This window comes from Tamandua tetradactyla, chromosome 20, assembly GCF_023851605.1.
Source record: "Tamandua tetradactyla isolate mTamTet1 chromosome 20, mTamTet1.pri, whole genome shotgun sequence".
Taxonomy (NCBI): domain Eukaryota; kingdom Metazoa; phylum Chordata; class Mammalia; order Pilosa; family Myrmecophagidae; genus Tamandua; species Tamandua tetradactyla.
This window is the reverse complement of record NC_135346.1, coordinates 47,982,350-48,007,744: the sequence shown is the minus strand read 5'-3', so window position 1 is coordinate 48,007,744 and position 25,395 is coordinate 47,982,350. Positions and strand designations below refer to the sequence as shown.

General features: G+C 37.3%; 1 long non-coding RNA gene across 1 annotated transcript; it reads left to right on the top strand.

The window, feature by feature from the left end:
* The first annotated feature begins 301 nt into the window (after window positions 1-301).
* Window positions 302-24,610, top strand: LOC143664588 (uncharacterized). The gene is made up of 4 exons (XR_013166531.1): window positions 302-637; window positions 2,348-2,452; window positions 19,404-19,488; window positions 24,430-24,610. It is a non-coding gene; the product is annotated as an uncharacterized LOC143664588 (long non-coding RNA).
* Window positions 24,611-25,395: the final 785 nt, after the last annotated feature.

Genomic DNA, 25,395 nt, shown 5'->3' with positions numbered 1-25,395 from the left:
TTCACCTGTGAAATAGGATTAGTCTGCTCAAACACAGGTATGAAGGCCATTTCCTCAGGGGAGGTAGTCACAGGTTTAGAAGGCAAAGCAAGGTTAATTTCTTCATATGGAGGTTGAATGTCTGATTACTAATTCAGGCTGTAGGTGGGACAGCTGATTCTTCAAGGCAGAATTTAGTTTGAGTGGCTGATTCCTCAGGGCAGAGCATTAGAGGTTTATTTGGTAAAGACCAAACAGAATCTAGGGTTTCAAAAGCGTCACCATTGCTATTATTAGAACACATATGTCCCCATCCCAATTTCAGTATTCCATTCCTTTTTAATTAAGGTCCTTATTTTAAGGGCAGACACCCTGCAAGGTTGGGAATACCGTTTACCTTGCTATTCAGCCACTCGTAATGAGATGCTAGGTCTGTTTTTCAGAAATCTCAGATCCATGGCTACAGGAAATAAGGTTTTCTTTCAAGAGCCATGTAGAAACTTTCACACCCTTCATGCGGCACTGAAGTTGGGAATTTGAAATCTTGAGCTCATCCCTTTCTTCATAACTGTATCCTGAGTACTTAGGAACAGCCAACCAACATCATTAAATTTTTAACTCCACAAAACACTTGTAAGTTGTCAAAAACACACTCAAGGTAAGCTTTGCCTCTTATAAGCATTTGGGTACCAATACCCAGTGGTGATAATTTGCCTATCTCTATTGCCTGCTCACATCAGTGCCATGATGATAGCTGGAAATAGAATCATTAGTGCATTTGAATGTAATCAGATTGAGAATGAAGTCCAAAATTCTGTAAGGCAGGCCACAAGCTGGAAATTCCAATAAGGTTTTCAATATATTTCCCAGGAGATGATGACTGGCTGAAGTAGAGATGAAACTTCCCCTTCTGACTATTAAAATTATAACTTCTCCTTTTAAAGGAAAACTTTAATTGGTTGGCTTAGTCTTCTCTCATTGTTGAAGGCTATCTCCTCAGTTGATTGTAGACATAATCAACCACAGATGTAATCAACTTACTGATGACTTAAGTCCATGAAATATTCTCATTTTAACAATCAGGCCAGTGCTTGCTTGACCAGACAACTGAACATCTTAACTTGACCAAGTTGACACATGAACTTAACCATTATATGGGGGAAATTATTTGTACAAAGATCTCACATCAATATTTGAGTGAGAATGGAAAGAACACATCACTAGGAATGCATGCTTCTATCCTTTAATGTTAAGTACTATAGAATTCAGTCATGAGAATGAAGTTTAATTGATATACCCACATATGATGGAGAAGTAGAGGGATTTTTACTTCATGAAGTTTATGGACTAGGAAGCATTCTGCAGTGAGATTTATATTCTGAAATAGTAAGGACAGTGGATATTTTTGTCGACATTATAAAATGATTAAGTCCTAGAAGTTTCAGACACAATAACCTTATGGCAATTATTTACTGTGTTTGGAGACTTTACCTGAATCAATTATAGGCATTTAAGACCATGTGGTTCTCCATTTATATAATAGGCTTCTATAGCTGGGTTTTATGGAGCTATTAGTGATCACCTTTTATATAAAAGAGAATAAGGTAAGTTTTTAATAAACTATATCATATACCTAAAATTTGAAGTAACTAATAATCCAATAATTTAAAATATTGTCAATTATTATATCATCCAATGTTTTAAGCCAAATGGATTATAAATTAAATTACTACTATTGGCATGTGTTGGTGCACTTTGGCTAGAAAGGGAAATACCTACTAGCATTTGTTTACATCAGATGAACCCAAACTGTCACATACTAGCATTAGAACTTCTGAATGATTTGGAGGATTATTGTGCTATTATTTTAGCATCATTTTTATTATTATTAAAATTTCTTTTAATAATATCAAGAAAATGTACATTGTCTAGCAATGCAAGTTATCCAGCTTTAAAACAGTAACTTTGGAAAGGATTTAGATGTGATGAATGTGATAAAGGCCAAACAACTACCACGATACACCATGATATTAATTTAGAACATAATTTTCTGCAAATTACTGGAGATGAACTGAGAAAAATAAAATCAAAAATCCCTAATTTAGCTATATATTTAATTTGCAAAAATTGTCTTATAACAAGACTAATAAAGTGGAAAAAATGCTGGAGACGGCCACAGAATCAACTCATATGCTACAGTGATTATAGCTTTAAGAACCTCGAGAATGCATTCCAATTATTTTCTGTATGTTACTATGGTAAAATTAACCTTGAATTATGTCAGTTTTGAATTATGAGAGCTTTTCAGAAATACATCTTTGGGATAAAATAAGACTGCCCTGCACCAACATTTTATTCCTTCTGAAAGGTGTTAACTATGAAGCCAACTCAACTGAGATGTGCTGACGGTCATTGTGTACATGAGGAAACAAGAAGAGCTGATATTTATTCCTCATAATGTGCTCAGCCCATGGTAATACTTTGTAAGCATTCTTTCACATAGTTCCTAACAACAATTCACAGATGCATGTCCTGATAGTATGTATATTCAATAAATGAGTTATCTGAGGGTTAGAGAGTTGATACACATACCCAAGATCAAACAGCTTCTAAGTGGAAAATGATCAGATTCAAAGTTAGGTTGTGAAAGCCCAGAGTTTCAGTTCTTTAACCATGCACTATACTAAGACATATTTAAAATGTAAGTACCTGTGGGATGTCTACATTGCCTTTGTTTCCTCAACTTGTCTTGATTCAGCAAAGCTTGTTTTTGATGTGTTCATAACACTAAGAAAAATTGTAAATTACTGTGCACACTGTTATTTCTTTAATTTCATAAGAGGAAGATAATAATGATAATGAGACTGTTCCTTTGTAATTCCAGTGTGATATTTTGGTGGGTGGTTTTCAAAGCACATGGTATGCAATTAGAGATAATGTGGATGGCTCCTTGCTTTCCAGGCGTGTTCCATCCACTAGGCATTTGCTGAGAGTGCTTGATACGTGTGTCACAGGAATTGATGTGGACATTTCATTTGCCTCTCAAGTTTGAGAGCCCTCAGGATTTTGGCAATGGAACATATGCTCAGATGACTCCTAATGGAGATCTATAACTAGGAGACTCTATTATAGTAAAAATATCGTTTTTGCCTCTGACAGTACTTCCTCCCCTTCTTGGACATCTTCCCTGCACTTAAAATTGCCATAGTAATCAGGAGAGTGATTCTTGAATCTGTGGCTTACTAGCTTTTCTTATTTATTCCCTTGTTATGACTTTAATCATAACTTTTCAGAAGATGTAGACCAGAGAGTTATTTTCCCTGCCAAGGCATCTAAACTCAGCAGAAGCAGATGTCCAGCAGTATCATTTCTGCCCGACTATCACTTATATATTATGGAGGAAACATCAGTTGAGTAGTGGAAAATTAAAGCCTCCTCCCTCAGCCTCTCTGTCTGACCTATGCAATTTACATTAACTTTCCATTATATATATCCCCTACCCTTGACCCATGTATTATGTAAAAAAAAACAAAACTTCTTGACTTCTTTTTCCAGTGTGCTGTTCACTGGTGCATTTTTCATGTTTTCTAAAACTGTTTTATTTTCCTTTTTTCTTGGATTCTCCATTGTACCTTCTAACACCTACCCCTGCCAAAGTAACATGACATGTATTCTTTGATACTTTTTTCCATAGCTAAACTTTTACTTATTGTTTGCGTTACCAAAAATTGATGGCAATATTCTGTTGAGCAGAGTTTATTCATGACATTCAACTAGCCATCTTGGAAAACTCAAATTTGTACTGACTGAGAGGGAAGGAAATAATGACTGTGCTAATGTACCTGTTCTGATAGTACATGTACTATAATAGTTAATTCATTCAGTGTTTACTATGTCCCTAGTATTTTCAACAGTTTAACAATTAGAAAAAGTGTCTTTTTATGGACTTTTTGTTCTCATAGTATTGTAGAAGCGATGATCATAAAAAAGTAAAGAAACAAATTAAGTAGTGTCAGAGACTAACAGGGACTCTTAAGCAAATAAAATCAGAATACTGTTATAGAGAATAAATGGGGTAGTGAGTGGAGGTAACATTTGCACTCAGATCTGTGTGACGGAAAAGACTCAGCCATGCAAAATTGTAGACATTAGGAAGATTATAAGAGGCAGAGAGAACTTCAAGGTCCTGAGACAATGAGCTGAGAGTATTCGAGGAACCAAACAGAGCTCATAATTGAAGAAGCTTAATAGGAAAAGGGAAAGATGTATGGGTGAAATACCTGAGAGGAGCAGAAGTCAGATTATGATGACAGTCAGTCTCTGAAAACTGACTGTTAAATGCTATGAAGACAGTACAAAATGCTATGTGGAAAGATGCCTGTGTCTGAATAATACCTGTCTTCATGGATGAGGTAATAATTAAAATGGACTTTGAAAGATGGGTAGGATTTATAGACAGATCAAATGTAGGGTGGATGCAGATGACTGTACATTTTGCAAGTGGTAGAAGCCTATGTGTGGGAAAATAGGGGAGTTTAAGCTGGTTCTAAACATAACAAATGTTTCAGTGTGACTGGGAAGGATTAGGGAAGATGAAACTTAAAGGGTTGGGAGGAGTTGAATGCTAGAATAAGAAAAAAACATTAATCAAGAGCCACTGAAAGTGATGGGACAGGGAAATCACATAATCAGAGCTGTGATTTCAGATTTTTCTGAAATCTGTTGACTTGGGTGAAGTTGAGAAGACTGGAGGTTAAGGAGTTAGTTAAGAGACTTTATAAAGAAAGGGTAAATGACCTTAAATGCAAGACATTTGGACAGAATGTAAAGGAGAATGTGGTTAAGAGAAATCTTAGACCTGGCATCTGTCCTAGATCCAACATAGAATTTCCTTCTCTGTGATGCCCATCAGATAGGTACAGTTTCTCCAAGATAACTCAAATGTCAGGGCACGCTTTACCTCCTGGACAAACCTGATCCATTATAGCGCAACTCCAATTGCTCAGCAGCTTTTTTCTCAGGTTGAATTGGAACCTGCTTCTCTGTAACTTCTACTCAGTGATCTTTCTTTTGTCTTCTGCAGAAAAGCAGACTGTGTAGCTCATTCTACTATAAGTCAAACTTTCATATATTTAAAATTCTCAGTTACCATTTTTTATCATTTGTCATCTCTAAGTCAAAACCCCTTCAGTTCCTTCAACTGTGTATTTTATATATATAAGCATAGAATGTATAGTGTATTTTAATAAGTAATCAACATTTACTGATTCTTTACCATACTATTAACAATGGGAAAATATTTTTCCCCTTGAAACCTTTCTTTTTTGTTTTTTGGAGAACTTTTTTTTTTTTTAAACCTTTCTTCAATATAGATAGCTGGTTTCAATCTAGGCATTGAATACACAACTAGGAAATAAGAACATTTTATAGCCCTTCCCTATATAATTTTATTCTAGGCCAGGGATCAGCAAACTGAGAATGATTTTTTACATTTTTTTTTAGGTTGGGGAAAATTCAAAGTAAGAATAATATTTCCAGATATGTGAACATTTTATGAAATTCTCATTTTAATGTCCATAAAGTTTTACTGGAACACAATTATCCTATTACCTATTGTCTATGGCTGTTTTCATACTACATGTTTTGTGATAGAAATTGTCTGACCAGTGAAACCTAAAATATTAAACTTTCCAGAAGATTGCTGAACCTTTACAAAAAAAGTTTGCTGGCCTCTGATTCTAGGCTGCTGGGTGGAGTCTGAGGAATTGTGGTGTCTGCCTTACCTGGGACCAAGTTAGAAATGGAAACTCTCAGCTTCACCCCAGACCTATGAATGAGAATTTGCATTTTAACTGAACCTCAGGGAATGTGCATGCAAGTTAAAGCTTGAAGAGTGCTGGAGAAGCACTTCTCAAGTTTAGCATGCATAGGAATCACCCTGCGAGCTTGATGAAGTAGGGATCCCTGGGCTGCACCCCTGGAGTAGGTTTGGGATGGGGTCAAGTTTGCATTTCTAACAAGCTCTCAACAGCTGATGCTGCTCTTTCTTCTGTGTGCTCTGAGTAGCAAGGCATCCAGAGGATTCTCCCACGTTTAAATCCTTCCTCCTTTGCAAGGTTTTCACTGACTCTTTCAGCCACAGTAACTTCTCCCTTCACTGAACGTCTCTACTGCAGACTGTGCTCATTTTGCATTTATATAAAAGTCTTTGGCATTAGGACCCATCTCAACTGCAAGGAACTTTCTTTCTTTCTCACTAATTTAATGGCCTCTTGCTGTTCTCCAAACCTGCCAAACACATTCCCACCTCAGAACTCGTGCACTTTGCTTCCTGTGCCTGGCAGGCAGTCATCTGCTTCACTTGCTCCTCAGGTTCTTCGTTTTCTCCTTAAATATCCCCTCTTGGGAGATGCATTCTCTGACCTCCTTTTCTAAAATACTTCCTATCCCCACCCACCACTCTTCCCTCACGTTGCTTTATTGTTCTAAGTCTTAACTGCACATGGCCTTGTGAGTTTATTTTCTCAAAGTCTGTTTCCTTCAACAAGATTGTAAGTTCTGTAATGGCAGGGACCTTGTTTTCTTTCATTGCATAATAATTTATTGAACACAGTGTGTGCTTTGCACTTTTTTAGGATTGGAGGACAAATGAGTGTACCTAGGAGTATGTCTATCACTTACTAGGTACTCAATGAATAACTGTTGAATAAATAAATGAATGTGATACCTGTTAAGTCACTTAGAGGAAACACTATTGTTTGTACTTTTAAAAATTTATATGTTCATTTTTCTAAATCATAGTAAATGTACAACAATATTTAATGAACACTAACATTCACTGAGTAGTTATGTGGCAGGCAGTAGAAGTTGGCATGACTTTTATTCTCATTTTAAATTTAGCAAACCTAAGATCTAATATGGTTATATTAAAAAAGGTATACATGTGCCTGAATCCATGCAATCTAACTCCAGAACCTGAAATCATAACCATAACAATATTTTCCTTCCTCAAAAAGAAACTTTGAGATAGACTGGCAGGTTTGTCCGGTGATTGAACAATATCACAAAATTGACTTATATGATTTTAAATATCAATTCACCACCTGTATCATTCTACAAAAGGTTAAAGGTGGGTCTAACAAATGTATACACAGACACACACACACACGTAAAATATATGATAAATAGGAATAGAAATAATTAATTAGGTAAATGTACAGTATAATGAAGATCTAGTAAATAAGGAGGAGGAAAAAATGTGGCTATGGAAATCATAGTTTCTAAGTTTCCATCATTGAGTTTCATATTTAACTCTGAACCTTATTATCCAGAGCAAAAAAGAAGGCAGAGTCTCTCTCTCTTTTCATTAGTAAAATGGGGGGAAGAGTAAGCATGACTCAAATAGGAAAGGGAAAATGATTTTATAGTGCCATGAAATACATAGGACTATTTTAGAGAAGTGACATCTGTACATTTGATATTTAGTGGACTACAGAAATAAAAATAAATTGCTATGCATTGGATGAAGAAAGACACTCTGGTAGAGTAAATCCCCACCAGACATATCAAGACATATTATAAAGCTGTAGTGAGGGCTGGTTTCACTGATGTACAACCTGCATGGTGGCCCAGGGCTCCGTGCTTAGAAGTCTCCTGTGTTTGGTCTCATTCTCTGCTGTTGCTATCACAAAATTCTTAATAATTTTTGAACAAGGGGCTCTGCATTTTCATTTCTCACTGGGCCCTGCAAAGTACATTGCTAATCCTGGCTCTAGTAATAAAGATAGTACACTATTAGTATAGTAATTGACAAATGGACTAATAGAGCAATATATATAGTCTAAAAATACATGACAGAGATAGTATTTCAGTTCATTGGGGGAAAGGATGGACATTTCCATAAATGCTGCTGAGACAGCTGGCTATCCATATGGAAAAAGAGAAATAATTTGGAATCCAAATTCAAACCGTAGTAAAAAATAAAATCAAGGAAGATTACAAGACTAAACTTGAAAAGCAAATATATATATTTTAGAAGACAATATTTGATACTATCTTAATGTTCTTGGGAATAGGAGATTTTTTAAGAGGTATAAAAAGTCAAAAGCATAAAGGAAAATACTGATAAAATTTGTCTACATTAAATCAAGTACTTCTTCCTGCTTCCATCTCCTTTGTGAGAATCTGAGACTTTGACTATCACCTAGAATGGCTAGGGTCTAGCTTTGGGCTGGCACCCTAGATGTATAGGCTTATCTCCAGGGCAAAGCTTTCTAACTGGCTTTTTCTTTTTATCATTTTCCCTTCTTTTGCAGTACTTTTGGCTTGCATGTCTGCAGGGATGGGAGCCAATGAGATAAGCATCAGTGTTTTGGGGTCTACCTTTGAGCTGACTCAGCTAGCAAGTTGATTTCAAACAGGGGAGATTGATCTAATACGTAAATTGACAGAGGATAACAGGAACCAGATTTCTCACTTTGGACAGTGGAATTACAAACATGGAAAAGGAAAGGCTAGAACAAACTCTGTGATGTTTGATTGCATTGACTGATTGATTAATAGCATTGAAGATTATCAGTGCGAACTCCTGATTTTTAACCTATCTAGATAGAAAAACATGAAGACATGTGGGTATGCACGTGTTTTAGTTTGTTAGCTACTGAAATGCAATATACCAGAAACAGAACAGCTTTTAAAAAGGGAATTTATTAAATTGGAAGTTTACAGTTCTAAGGCCATGAAAATGTCCAAATTAAGGCAAGCCTATAAAAATGTCCAAACTGAGACATCCAGGAAAAGTTACCTTGGCTCAAGAAGGTCAATGATATTTGGAGTTTCTCTCTAAGCTGGAAAGGTATGTGATGATGTCTGCTAGCTTTCTCTCTAGGCTTCTTCAATGGCTTCCCTGGGGTGTTTTCTTTATGTATCTCCAAAAGTCTCTGGCTATGTGCACTCTGTTGCCTCTTTCCAAAATGGTTACCTCTTAAAGGGCTCCAGTAAGCAACCCCACCTTGAATTTGTGGAGAAACATCTTCATGGAAATCATTTAATCAAAAGTTACCACCCAAAATTGGGTTGGTTACATCTCCATGGAAATAATCAACAATATCCCACCCAGCAATATTGAATGAGGATTAAAGGACATGACTTTTCTAGGGTACACAACAGTTTTAAGCCATCAAAGCCTGCATACACATTTATACTTACATTTCCTAGCTGTGTTTGCTAAGAGGATTTAGAAGTGATGATAACCCAGGAGTAGTAAGCACAGTGAATGCCCAGATATTGATTCTGTACTAAAAAGTCCCGGACTTCTCAGAGAAATAGCTGATTTGCTAGAGGAAATACAAGATGAGTCCAGAATAACTGGTTGAGTGAGAAAGTAAGGAAGTAGAACTCAAAGAAAATGGGGACATGCCAAAAGTCACAGAGCCAACTTAAAGGGGTTCCATTGGCTATGTCTTGGATAATTTTTTTTGCATGGGCAGGCACCAGGAATCTAATCCAGGTCTCTGGCATAGCAGGTGAGAACTCAGTCTGCTGAGCTGCCATGGCCCACCCCACTTTGGATAATTTGAACATGAAAATAAACAATGCTAGTAAGGGCTTACAAACCTTTGAGTCAAACAGGGATTCACAAGTCTACATTGATATAAATAGATTAATTTCTTGACTGATTACCTGAAAGGAAGGGAAAACTCTGCATTCTGGTAGAATGCCAACTAGGGAGTCCAGACAGAATTTAAAACTCACCATTTGACAAGCACCATTGTCATATGTGAGTCAGGTAAGAGTCATCAACTGCTACCAAATCTGGTGAAGAAATGAAATCCGGTAATAACGAACAGGATACTCACACAGTCTCAAAGACTCTCCTCACAGTATACTTGTGAATTACTTATCAATTTAAGTAAATAACCTAACTAATTGACTTTAGGGTGGAGTGTCCTTCCAGACACCATGTTTACCAAGGAATACAAGTTTCCAGGAGTACTGAGACAAATCTATATTGTGTACCTTCTAATGTAATGCATTGAGAAGAATAAATCATCACTTCTGCAGAACTCCTATCAAAAAGCAAAAACTATGAGGAAATACCAGACCCCACAGAAAGAAACAGTCTATAAAATAACTGGCTTGAACTCTTCCAAATGTCAAGATATGAAGGAATGAAAGAAAGAGGAAGAGTTTCAGATTGAAGAAGACTCAAAGAATTATGGAACTAACTGCAACCAGGTGTTCCCAGACTGGATCCTGGACATATAAAGGATGTTACTGGGACAGCTGCCAAAATTTGAATGCAATCTGTGGATTAATGGCAATATATGATCACTGTTAACTTTCGATTCTAGGTGGTTGTACTGTGATAATGTAGGAGAATGTTCTTATACATAGGAAATACAATGAAAGATTAAGAGGTAATAGGGCATCCTGTGACAATCTATTCTCAGATGGTTCAGAACTGTTGATTCTGAGTGAAGGGGAAATGAGATCTCTGCCTATAATTTCTAAACATTTTATGTGTAAACTAAAATTCATTTCAAAAAATTGAAAAATATTAAGTTCTTCTATTACCATAGGACATAACTGCAGGTACCATTTGGGGAAAGATGTATGTCACATAAAACTGAAAAATAATTAATGACCAGAGAAAGAATTCCTATAGATTAGTAAGTAAAAGAACAACAGGGATATACTATAGTAAGACAATCCAATAGAAAAGCAATCCAGTAGAAAAATAGGCACAATAATTGATCATGAACCCTCAAAGAAGATTGCAAAAAAAGAAGTGATCTATAACATAGGAAAAGACATTCAACCCCCTTTATGATCAGGAAAATGCAAATAACAACCCATTTTACCCTTATTTTAGACTTGACAAAAATTTAAAATCAAATAGTTTGGAGCTTGGGTGAGGATGTGAACGACAGAAATCTGATCCATTGTTAGTGGGAGTGCAATTTGACGCAACTCCTCTGAAAACAGCCTGACATCTCTAGTAAAGCTGAATGTGTACTGTGCCAGAAGTACTATTTTACACCTAACAGACTGGCATATTTTTCCAGTGTTCCACTCTGCATTTTACATCTCTTCCTATTGAATCTAGGCATTGTCATGTGGATTATTTTAGCCAATAAAACATGAGTGGACATAACATATGTCACTTCTGAGTAGTGTGTCTTATCTCTTTCCCCCTGTTTCTCACAGGTCATGTTACCGTGTGTGGCTTCTCCTTCAGACTGGATCCCAGACTGAAGAAGACATAGAACAGAACCCCTGTTTGCACATGAGGCACGTGTAACAGGAGAGAGAAAATCCTCTTTCAGTGTAAGCCACTGCTGGGGGTGGTAGTTTTATTGTTGTTTTTTGTTACAACCTAGCATATGCTGACTGATACATGTACATTTCCTGCAACGTGCAGTCCTCCTACCAGAAACATACCCTAGAGAAGCTGTCCAAACATACATCAGAATATGTCTTTAAGTGTTTATAGCAGCACTGTTTATAAAAAGGAAAAAAATATATAAACAATCCAAATGTTCATCAAGTGTTGATGTTTTCACACAATGGAATAAATGATCTACAGCTGCAAGTTGCAAACACATAATACTATTGAGTGAAAATATCAAGACAGAAGAATATTTACTTTCAAGTGAAAGTATCAAGACAGAAGAATATTTACAATATGATTGTACATATTTTTTAAAGCAGGTAAAAATAAGCAATTTATTGATTAGTAAAGTATACATAAGGGCAAAAATTATAAATAAAAGGAAGAGAAAAATTAAAATGGTGATGAGACAGGGAGAGATGAAAGAAATGGAATCAATGAAAAGCACATACAGATGTTTAGGATAGGATAGCGCCATATTACTTAGTTTTGTAGTAAATAAATCATGATCATTTTGTTCCGTCCTGTATATAACACATGTATATTTTCATATAAACATTTCATGTATGCTATATCTCACAATGAAAAAAAATTGGGAAAAGCGTCTCAAAGAGTGTAAATTTGCCAAGATATCTAAACTCTAATTGTCTTCTCCTTTGTCTTTTTAGTTTTAAATTCATCTTCAATGGAATTAGTTCATAGTTTGTCACTCCCAGCATAGGGCCATTTGGAGAAGAATTTTCCTCAGCATTTTTACTGAGGAGTCCTAATTTCAAGCAATGAATATGATTCCTGGGATTTCTTTATTCTAAGAGAAGGTTGGCTTTTTTGACATGGGTTCTTGTATGTGTGTACTTATTTGTGTTTCTACTTGAAGATTAAAACTAAAATAAGCATACACATAAGCAGATACATTTACACACACATACCCTCATATATACATACATAATACATGTATAAATCAGTGTTCTTTTTGTTGTTTGAAAGAGTGGGCCAACCTGAAAAGCACAGTACCAACTTAATCATTAGCTGATGGTGCCAATGATTAAGAGACAGTTCATAATGCAGGAAGGATGTGCACAGATGGGAAACCACTTCAAAAGCCTGAAAGAAAAAGCACACACGACTCACATACTCTTTTACCTAAAATCCATAGGTCACTTGCTGCAGCAAACACAGAAGTAATACCAGTGTACAAAGGTGTAAGGACCTTACGATATGTGGAAAGCTTTTGTTTGAGGGACCTTCTCAGACTAAGTGGAATACTATTTTCTCATCTCTAGATACACTTAACTATGTTGAAAAATCACAGACCAAAACATCTGGCCACTGACTGAAAGATAAGTTGGCTAGACTGACAAAAGGAAATCACTCTGTTTTCTACCTTAGAGATCATGAATGAGTTCCATGGCCTAGAGTCACATCAAATTCTTGTAGGCCTCAGAGAATAATGCAGCTATAAGAGATATCACAACATAAGCTAGTAAAATAAAGAGAACATGCTCTAGGCACAATGGGAAAACATGCAAATGACTCTGTTGCCAAAGGACCAGAAAACATGCAAATGACTCTGTTGCCAAAGGACCAGAAAACATGCAAATGACTCTGTTGCCAAAGGATCATTTGTTAAGAATGAACGTCTTAAGATCTCTTGTCAAGCACATGCTTAAAATGAGAGCTGGCCAGATCATCATTTTGGTCGGTGGCTTGATTAAACTGTAATGTGGATAATAAATAGCAATTCTGACTTGGAAATGAAAGGCTGTTAAGAATTTAAAGGGCTAGAGAGTGGTCCTAGATTGATTGCATATTTGGTTCCATCATCCATTTGCCTGCCCATCCATTCATCCATCCATCCAATCAGGAATTCATTCATTTATTCATTTAGTGACTCATCAAACTTTATCTGAACATAGATGATAGTAAAAGCTTTATGCTAGACTCTATGGATTCAAAAAGTCTAACAATTAACTGCCACCAAGTTCCTTCCTCCAAAGAGTACAGGGCTTAGCACAGTATCTTAACCTCAGCTCTACTCATTTTGGGCTAGGTAATTCTTTGTTGAGAGGATTGTACAGTGTATTTTAGGGTATTTAGCAGCATCTGTGCCCATGCCCAGTAGATGAGAGCAGCAAGCAATCTCCTACCAGACATTGCCAAATGCACCTGGGGAGCAAAATCAGTCCCAGTTGAGAACAACTAGTATAGCTGAGGAGGCAAATGGATTTCTAATACGGTCCAAAGAAGTTATATTATTTAGTAGCATCCAATACATCATTACAAAGGATTGAGGAGAGGGCAACAACATGTGAATACTTTTGCCTCCAAGAGTTATGAGGGTATACAGATGTATACCACTAAGAGTAGACTTTATCATTTTTAGAAGACAGAGCTCTACTAATATGTGACGACATAGAAATTGCCTTTTTTATTCCAGGTTAACACATTTCTATTTTTTTAACCTCTAATTATGAAGAACCTATTTCATTTACTGGCTGCTAAAACAAATACCACACAGTGGATTAATTTAAACAACAAGAAATATTGGCTCATTTTGAGGTTTTGAGGCAGGAGAAATCCAAATCCAAGACTTCAGTAAGGTGATGCTTTCTTCCTGAATATTGTGGCATTCTGTGGTTGACTATCAGTGACGCTTGGACCTTTGCTTTTTGTCAAATGGAAAAGCACATGGTGGCCTCTCCTGTCTTCTCTCTGTGTGATTTCACTCTACCTATAAAGTCTTCTGGTAATTCAGATTAAAGCCCGTTCTGATCCAGTGCGACCACACCTTAACTTCAGTAACATCTTGATGAGATCTTATTTATGGTGGGTCCACACCAGAACACAGACCAGAATCAAAACCGTGTCCAAACAAGGGTCAACAATTCAATTGATCACAGAACTTAACATATTAGAATATTTTTTTCTGGCAGGTAGTATAGTGTCAATGAAATATTTTCAAGTGGAAAGTGGCAAGCATCCACCTACTTAGTGAACAAATACTGAACACTGTTCTAGATACGGTGCTAGGTCTGAGAACACAAGATGAAAAGGATACAGTGCCTGTACTTGAGGATATAAAACTCTAATGGAAAAAAAATCCAAAAAATGTTTTGCAATCCTTTACAAGCTAGCATTTTGGCTAAATATCATAAAATTCTACAGTTTCTGCCTCACCCTTTCACTGTGTCACTTGCTAGCTGACTGTCTATCAGAGCCTATAACTGTGTCTGATACAGAAACCAACAGTTAGGAAATTCAGCATGGAGCACTTTGGCAGAGGTGCACAGGAACTTCACAAGCCTGTGGAAAAGGTGACTGTCTTTTTCTGGGGATGTTGGAAGTCTTTTAAAAGGGGTGGCATTTGACCTGCCCTTAGAGGATGAGTAGGAGTTACTTATTTGGAGAAGGGGTAGGGCTAGAAGGAACAGCAAATTAGAAGATATAAAGGAAGTATAGAGCCCATAGGAAATGGTGTGAATTCACTATGACTGCAGCAATGGACTTATAGGGCTATTGTTACAATTCTATTATAATAAATAGAATTCTAACACACATAATAGGCAGGAAGAGTTAACTTGGTTTAATAGCCATTAATAGATAATAACAATATAATAACAATATAGAGGAAGTATAACCACCTCCCCCCCAAAACAGATTCATTCATTCATTTATTCATTCCTTGCACATGTGTGTCTCTCTCTCTGTCACACACACATTCCCATGGACAAAGAAATGTCCTGAGAATGCCCTTCTCTTGAATCAAGGCAGCAATGGATGATCCTATCAGGTCTTCCTAGATAAACTGGAAGCCTTAATATCAAGTCAGGGCCTCTAGAAAATATAAATGCCATACCTTAACTGCAGTAACATCTTGAAGAGATCTTATTTATAGTGGGTCCACACACCCACCAGAATGCAGACTAAGATCAAGAAAGCCCCTTTGCCTACTCAGACTGGCAAAAGACAAGCTGATAGAAGGGACTTCTGTTTCGATTCTTCTCTGCTCTGGTTTATCTGGACCACAGCACACATAGCACTGAAACAACAGGAGTGAAATAAAAGAGAGCACCTCACTCACTTTAACAGAGTGAGTGGCATTGGCTGGGGAGTAGTTTGTTAAAACTTGCTGAAACTCACCAGGCAAACACTTTCAAGAAAATGAATGGCACTGGCATGTCCACATAGCCCCACGTGCCACACATTCGTCTCTACCAAAGTGTCCTGTTCTACTGTCCCTGGACTAACCAGATCTGAATATACATGTACAGACAGGACGAATTAACAGGCAAAAAGCATACCACACTGCATGTCACACAAGCAAAGAGAGACTCCCAGAACTGTTGAGCACGTCTACAATGAGAAGCCCGGGAAGGCTGAGCATCGCTGTTGGCCCTCACCCTTCACACACCGCTCGGCCCAAGCTCTGCCACATGCCCTCAGCCCCTAGAGGTGTCAGAACCCACTTTTTGGAGTCCCACAAGAATCTGCCTTTTAGGAAAACTGAAGGATGAGAAAGCAACCAGAGCTGGTCTTTTAAAATGCATAACTCAGAATAGGCTGAGTGAGGGAAAAAGAAGAGTGGAGCTGCCGCAAAAGGCCAAGGATTCAAGGTTAAAGTCGTCTGTGACTAGGCTGACTCTATTAAAGAAAAGAACACGATTCTGTGATGTGAGGAAGCATCCATGGGGTGTGGATTGGACTAGCCCTTGTTCCACCAGCCCAACGAAGAACTGCAGGAAGAGCACAATCTTATGTTTATTCATCACTGGCAGATGCTAATACATTTCTGGATCGACATTTGGCAGAAATATGAATAAACACAGAGAATTCACAATCAGATATCAGCGCTAGGAAGCTGAATACTACTGATGGATTGATTATGTTTTTGAGCTATTTAGATAATTGGACATACTAAGTACAGAGCTTTCTGCAAGGATAATGGACCTGTCCTATTGTGGTCTATTTAACAAACACTTGGACTATTTTTTTAAAAGCGTGTTTACATTCCTGTATATCCTGGCTTTATTGATATTCTGTCCTTTGAATTAGTGTCACCCTAGCAACACTCCAGAGAAAGTTGAAGAGGGCATTATCATTGTTAACCCACGTTTTCAGAGGGAAAGAAAGCTAAGCCCTCCAGGCTGAATCAGGAGCTGATTTTTGTTATTACCTCCTATTTGTGTGCTTCTATTTGATTGTTAGTCAAAGATGGGGGAGGGGGATGGTAGGGAGGAGGCTCCTGTTTCTAGATTGATATTTTTTGCGTGTGTAACAATTTTACTACATTCCCTTTGGCCTGATATGATTTTCCCCAGATCTTCCCATGCCTTACTTTCTGTCACTCAGTTCTCAGTTCAAATGTCCTCTCCTTAAAAGGTTCTCACTCTATTTAATCTAGGTGCCCGGTGAGTATGCCCTGTTAGATTCCTCTATAGCACTTATCTAAATTATTTCTTTATCATTCATTTCCCCCATTATGATGCAAACTCTGTGAGATCAGAGACCGTGGCTATCTTCCTTAACACTATATCCCCTAAGCCTAAAACTATTCTTGGAAGTGGTTCGTATATAACTGTTTGTAGATTGCCTGCATCTGTCTCTTAAAGAGGATCCAATCCTTTGCTACTAAGCATGCAGCTCCAAGTTGGGTCCAGGTACCTGATTAAGTGGGTGATTTTCATTACATTTGTAATATGGCCTCTGGTGTTTCAACAGTGGGCTTGTGTTGGGGCATACCATTTGGACAGTCCATTTCTTCTTAGATATTTATGCCTATCTCTGAACAGGTTTTTTTTTTTTTTTTTTTTTTTTACTGCTGTTAATTTCTTGTGTGTGTGAAATATAACATATATATAAAAAAAAGTAACAAATTTCACTGTAACAAGTAGTTATAGAACAGATTTCAGAGTCTGGCATGGGTTACAGTTCCACAACTTCAGTTCTTTCCTTCTAGTTGCTCCAAGACACTGGAGACTAAAAGAAATATCAGTATAATGATTCAGCTGTCACATTCATTTGTTAAATCCTACCTTCTCTGTTATAACTCCTCCTTCTCCTTTACTCCCTCTTTCAATTCTTAGGGGTATTTGGACTATGCCTATTCTAACTCTTTTATGTTGGAAGGGGCTGTCAATAATATGGGGTGGAGGTTGGAACTAGTTGATGTTCTGGAGAGGCTGCTCTCTCTGGGTTTCAGGATCTATCTGGCCAGGAACCCATCCAGAGGTTGTTGGCCTCTGGAAAGTAATCATAGTTCTGAGCAGATATTTTGTAGTCATCATTAAAAAATTCTATAGCTCTTCCAACTTTCTAAGATCTCCCTGATGACCACTTGAGTACATCTTGCTTGAGAAAGGAACATTAACTTTGGTGACCAGAGTTTTTAATAGTGCAATGTAATCTACGGTTGATTTTGGCTATTTTCAGTTTTAACATTGCATTAGATTCATATTATAAGTTACTAAGCAAAATGTTTTCCTTGAAGTACAAGTGAAGTAAATTTTTTCTTCTTCTCCCTGAAGTGGTATCCAGATACCCCAAGAATTGTAGAGACACTTACATGAGTTTTTAGCATGAAGAATAGATATAATTCTGGATTAGGGATATATATACAGTATTATTTACCTAAAATTAGAAAACTTGCTATTTCTAGTCTTTATAGAAGTGAAGGATCCTGCTTAATTATCAAATGATCTAAGCAGTTTTCTCTCCTGGGTTATTAAGCATCACAGAAGAATTAAATTCTGGGTGACTTCCTTATAAGTCTTCTGCTTTTTTATGGGCTTAATAATGACTTACAGTTTAAATTTTAGATGTTGTAAAGTGATGAGAATGGTGGCATCATCCAGTCTTGAGTTCTTGGTTTGTTGATGACATTTATTTGGCCTTGATCTCATGAAACTTTCAGATGCTCCTCCTCCTAAGTAGTAGCAACAATAGCAATTTCCTTATAATAGAATGATGGAAGGGCTGGACTCTCCACAACAATTCCAATTTTGAAGTATTGGCCCTTGGGCATTTTCATAATTCAGTTTATATTTCAATTTAACATACAAAAATAAAATGGTGGGAGAAGACAGGACATTGTAAGTATATTTTGAACAAATTTGACAGATCCCCTGAACATGACTTTGTTTCTTGTTGTGGTTGTTTGTCTTTAAACAATCAATTTATGAAAATTGTCCATAGTGTTGGAGATGTGGGGTTGCCATCTCTTAATCCCTGAGCTCCTTAGAACTCAAACCAGATGCTATAGTTTGGGTCAATCTTTCTTATAGTGATATGAAGTAAGTTTCAGAATATTGATTTCTCTTTCTTTTGTTCTCAGTAGAAGAAGAAAGAAAAGGCTAAGAGTCACACTGGCTATTAAAAAATCTTGGAAGCTGGCCCGGGGGAAGATATGGAGATACAATTAGCCAATGTCCTTTTTGATGATGGAGCCATAATTTGAATATGAGAAGGGATTAAGAGAAGTTTGATTGGAAGTTGGAGGAGGAAGTGGGTGGAAATCCCAAGAGTGAGGGAGTTTTAAAGTAGCACCTTCATAGAGAAGAGGTTGTTCATTACCTATAGTTTTGTCTGAGGTGGCTTATTATAAGTTTATTTGGAGTAAAAATTGGTGGAGCCAAAGGAAGCCCACACTGAAATATAATAGTTAAGTCACAGTGCAAACATGATGAAAAATTTCATCATGCGCAAAATAGGGATTATAAAAATATCCATATTCCAATATAGATGTGAGCTTGAAAAGATGCAATAAGTGTATGGGCCTTATAGCCTGACACATAGTTAAGAACTCACAAAATATTACTTATTATAATCACTGAATTATGAAAAACCTATCTGCAACCTCCATACTACTGTTTATCATCACAATGCATATGTGGATTAGAAGGCATCGTCTTCATGATAGAATTTATTTGGTTTTTCTTGTATGTACTTTCAATGGCCAAAATTATCCCATATTAAAAGAAAATGGAATCACATGCTGCAATTCTGGATTTAAAAATTGTGTTGTTTTCCTTGAAAGGATGTTTCATCAAGAGAAAAACTACTACCACAATAAAAAGGACAATGAAGACAAAACTCATAAGCCACACACCAAAGACGTTCAGGTAATAATGTCTCTGAGGAGTCATGCTGACTTATTTTATTCAATCAGTTTATTTTATTTCTCTTTCCCCTAAACATCTGAACCTTACACTGGGTTTAAACATGAATCAATAAAAACATGAATGGAATATCAGTTTCATTTTCTCATCAAACTTTCACATTTAACAGTATTTTCAAAGAATTATTTCTAAAATTACATTTTTAAGGCAATTTTCCCACTCATATTCTGTTTTGAAGTCCATTGTTCTTGAGAGATGAAAGCTTCCAAATGCTATAAAGCAAAATGTCATGCTGCAAGTTGTAGGCAGGCATAATAAACTTGACTTTCCTTGTAGCGCATTTCAATTAAGTACTATGGTACCGGAGGCACAAGGATTACTGTTGCATTTCCTTTTGTCAGTTGCTTCTGTTTGCGAAAGCTGCCAGAATGCAGTATACCAGAAATGGGTTGGCTTTTTCAATGGGGCTTATTAAGTTACAAATTTATACTTCCAAGGCCATGAAAATATCCAAATGAGGGCATCAAGATGAAGATACCTTCTCTGAGGAAAGGCTGCTGGCTTCCAAGCTTCCTTGTCACATAGGAAGGCACGTGGTTACGTCTGCTGATTCTGCTCTCCTCGTTCTGGTTTCAGTGGCTGTCTCCAATTGTCTCTGGGCATTACTCTCTCTAAACTCTCTGAGTTTCTAACTTTTATGCTCTAGTAAAGGGCTCTAGAAAAGGGTTAAAATACACCTTGAATGGGCTGGGTCACATTTCAATTGAAATAGCCTAACCAAAATGTCCCACCCACAATAGGTCTCCCCCCATGAGAATGGATTAGAAGAACATGGTCTTTTCTGGAGTTCATAATAGCTTCAAACTAGCACATAAGTGAATGGTATGACTGTGGAATTGTGTATCAATTAATGACACTGTGTTGTTAGGGTTCTCCAGAGAAACAGAACTAATAGAAGACATCTGCAATTATGTGATTTATAAAGGTGTCTCATACAATTGTGGGAATGGAGGAGTCCAAAATCTGGGGGGGCAGGTTGTGAAGCTGGCAGATCCAATATAGGATCTGCATGAACTTCAAAAGAGAGGCTCGCTGGCTAAAGAAGAAATGAAATAGTCTCTCTTCTTCCTTAAAAGCCTTCAATTGATTGAATTATCTCATCACGGGAGACACGACTTACTTGATTGCAGATGTAGTCAACATAGATGTAATCAACTGACTGATGATTTAATATACCAGCCTTCTGGGTTATCAACCAGCCATGAAATTCCTTTGCAGCAAAGATCAAGCCAGTGATTGCCTGACCAGACAACTGGCCATAATCACTTGGCCAAGTTGACACCAAAACCTAACCATCACAGACACATATAAAGAAATATTTAAAAGGAAGCACATTACATGGATGATTAATTTTTTAACTTAAATTCTGATGGACATATGGAAAATCCAAAATATTTAAATTTTCCAGGTGATTCTCATTCATCCCATTAGCTGACTTAAATCTACTTTATTCCATTAGTACTATAGGTAAGAAACAAGAATCTAATTGTGAAATACTATATTAGCAGAATCATCAGCTGTCACAAAAAAATGTTGATATGCATAAACAGTGGTTTATAAGTAATGCCTGCTTATTTAGCAACAATTTTATTTTCAGACCAAAATATATCTAATTGCCAGAGGACAGAATAGTCCATTGGTATGAATTGGGTCATGAGAAAGAACCTACAGGGTCTATGAGACTTCCCTGTGGAATGATCTCTTGCAACACTCATTGATACTCTGGATAGAGAACATGAATTCTCTAACTGATAAAATTAAATTGCTTAGAAACTAACTTGTAAAGCACAAAAGTCAATGAGCAAAGCAGCTTTAGTTGCAAATGAAAAAAAAAAAGAGAGAAGTTCATTTTATGATTTGCATGAGGGATTAATAATAAAAAAAATCGCTTTCCAAAAGATGAGGTATCTGATGTAATTTTGTATCTCAGGATTATAAGATAAAATACACAATGAAAAGTCATCTAAAAATTTGCTTACATAAGATGATTCACAATCATATAATCCTTTCCAACCCATATAATTGCACCGGTGGAAATATAAAGCTTACGTGTCTCAATATTAAAATTATAGAAGATTCAGGGACCTACATATACCTGTCTAATAAATTACAGAAGAAAAACTCCTAAAGTTGAAGCAACTTCAGAAAATGTACTTTAGTGTGTGCAAATGAAAAATACTTATTCATTTCTCTGGCTCAGCCAAAAACCTCCATGTCTTGCTTTTGCCTTTAGATATAATAATGTTTATATGCTTATCAAATTCTCCATACCTCTATCTATAGGTCAGTCAAGTTGACACATGATAAATTTATTGAGTTTGATTTATAATACACATTCTTCAGGCACTGTTTTTTTTCAAAGCACTTTTACCATCCAATACAATTTCACTTCATCTTTAAAACAACTTTATAAAATAGCTGGCAGCATTAGCAGCGCCATTTAAATGACCAAGGGAAATGAACTTCACAGACTCCAGAGCCTTATCTGAGGCCAGGACATTAGCAAGAGTCAGGACTTTTCATATGCAGGTTTTCATGGTGCCTCCAGATGCCAGAAACATGCATACACACATATAAAAAAAGATGTATGAAATTCTGATTTGAGCTCATCCTTGTTTTTTCTGAGCCTCCATTTGGAATGTTGTTGCCTTGTTATACACGGGCATTTTAGAAGGCTTGATTTTTATACTAAATTAATTTCTTTTTTTTGTCAAACAATTCAATGAATATTGTATGAACCTGCAGCGAAGATGCAGGATCAGTTTTAAGATTATTTTGCATAACATATTTGCACAATGTAAGTAATACTACCCAGAAGGGAAAAGAGCGTTTGATGACATGGTGTGCTACCTTTCAGGATTTCAACTTCTGCCTATTCTGGTGTCATGTACAACCAGCACGGCCGTCTTTTAAAATTTAAATGCCTCATACACATTAGCTGAGGGAATGATGAATTCTTTTCTGAAAAAAGTACTGTGGGTTTCAAATGCCACTTCTGAACCATTCCTTAATTGCCTATCTGAGAAAAGATTCAATTGCAAAGAAAAAAAAAAAAAAGGATGAATTTAAAATTGAATAGATGAAGAATACTTAGATATGGAGGTGATACTGAATAGAAATATCTTTTTTAAAATATAAATGTGTCTAATTGTATTAACCATGAGTTTTTATGAAAATAGAAAAGAAGAAAGGGAAATAAAAAAAAGCTTATCAATCTTTGGCATCAGGAGAGAAATTTACCTTGGGGCAGTTTCCACTTTTGTTATGCAAAATAGGGGGGTTGAAGGGAGTCTGTAGGAGGTGGGTTTCCCTGTTTGAGCCAGCCCATTACCAGGTCTTCCTTTCTTCTGCCTAAAGAACTTATTTATGTTCATTTCTGGAAGTCTCTACTGTCTTGTCACCAACAGAAAGCGTTAAACAACTGAATGGCTAGCCTCAGTTTTCCAAGCACTCTTACTTTACCTTTATAGAACTGAACACAATTTCTGTGACATAATTGGCTGTTAATTCATCTATGTTCAGCTAGCTGCTATGTTTTACCACTGAAGCCCTAGTAAAAAGCATAGCGCTTGACACACAGATGGCAATCAAATATCTGATAAATGAACGCTGTGAATCATCATGGTAGGGGCGTACAGAATATCTTCTTAATTTTGTATGGAAATTTCTGTCTGACATTCAATCCTCTTCTCCCAATCACCACTGGCTGTGTTCTCTTGACTTACTCATCTCTGTCCTGGCTCCTGGTGAGTCCTTCTGGACATGTGCTGAACGACCATTTCTTACATTCCCTAGATAGACGCGATATTTTCCTCATGCATCCTTAAATAGAGTATTAAAAAAAAATCCCAAATTTTCTTCCTCAAGGGTAGGGTTGATTTTTTTTTTTTTAAACCTGGATTGTGTAAATAATGGCTCGAACTCTGCACTTGCAGTCTCCCCATGCAGCTGTGGTCTTAAAACAGTTCCAGACATCATCAGCCCCCCCAGGAATGTTCTTTAAAATCAGTGCAGGCTCTCTACAACCTGCTCTCGGAAGATGTCACCTACTAATTCCCATTCAGTACATTCCACACTACTGAGTCTGACGGACGGCTGTAGTAAACTGTGCACAAAGGAGACTTAAGAAGTGATTATTTCATTTTATGTACTTTCTCAATTACTATCCTCTCTGCTCAGTCGGTGGTTCAGCTATCTGAACTAAAAATGGCAACATCTTTATTTCCCACAATTTAGAAACCTGGTCGATCATAATGTTGGACTGCATCGACCCTCTCTGATTCAGGTGGAAAATCGCATTCTTTACCAGCTAGGTATTGGCCTTACCCTCAGTGAGACTGTCAGGGGTGAGCGCTGACCTTTGATTGGGGTGGGGGGTGGGGGAGCCTTTGGCCCCTCACTGACACCCCCAGCACAGAATCTGGGGAGAGTGACCTTGAAGCTGCTGTTAGCTTGTCAGGAATGTGGACTGAACATGCCCGGACCTTTGGAAGTTTGATTAAACACAAGAATAATTACCCTAGATAGCAGATGCCTACTGTGTGCCACAGACATACTATACACAATAGCTCTTTCAATTTAATCCTTTAGATAACCATAAGGGGAAGCATTAGGAAGACTGGAGAAGTTAAGTAAATTCCCTCGAGCCCACGTAGAAAATGCCTGTGTCCAGGAAACTGAGATTAGAATCTGTGACTAAATTATTCCCAAACTTGTGCCTCTCACTACTCCACACCCTTGTCCCACCCTGAACAGCTATTATTTCCAGACACGCACACAAAAACCCATACAACTGATTTAAGAAGCATGTCTAAATATCACTGTAACTTAATTCCTATATACTGGAGCTCTTTTAAACTACATTTCATTCTGTGTATCCTCCAGATCACTCTGGAGAATGTCAGAAGGAGTGGAAGGACTATGGATTGTGCAGTACTTGGGACCTGGGTGACTGCTGTAGGACTGAAGGTGACTGCAACAATAGTAGCTGGCATTTCCTGAGTGTCCGCTATGTGTTCAACACACCATTAAAATTGCTTCTTCCGTGTTAGTTCAATCCATTTGTAGCACAAATAAATCTCTGACATGTCAGTGCATTTCATTTACTTATTACTCTATTGACAAACACTTATTGAGCTCCTACTATGTTCCAGCACTTGTCTAAGTGTCAGGGAAAGAGAGTGGATCAGAGCAGAAAGGGCCATTGCTTAGTGTCCAGTTGCAGGAGGAGACAGAAAATAAACAAATAGACAAATAAGTGAACCAGATAATTTAAGACAGTGAGCTGTGCTCTAGAAGAAATTAAACATGGTGATGTGCACCAGGTAACCATTCAGACGGGTGGTGAGGGAGGCCTGTCTGTGGTGACATCTGAGCTGAGACCACTATGCTGTAAGGAGCCAGCCTTGGGAAGAAGAGAGCAGAGGGTTTCCAGCAGAGGGACGTAGGGAGAATGTAGTCACTGTGTTAGAAATCAGAAGGGAAGCCGGTGAGGTGGCAGCAGGGTTATGAAAGAAGAGAGGGACATCAGGGTCCTATCATTCTGTGGACCTGTAGACCTAGATTAGGGATTTATGCTTATGTTGAGTAAATGTAAGTCATTGGAGAGGCCTTCATAGGTAAGTGACTAGATCTGAATGACCTTTACAAAAGATCATCTGGCTGCTCAGCAGTGTCAAGAGGGCAAAAATGAAAGCAAGGAGTCTGTGGCATGGGTTCCGATGCAATGACGATGATGGTGATTTGCATGCAGCAGCAGCTTTTAAGTCTGTACAATTATTATTTCCGTGTTATAGAGGAGGAAACTGAGGCACAGAGTTATTAAGACTTACACAAGACTGAGACATAGAG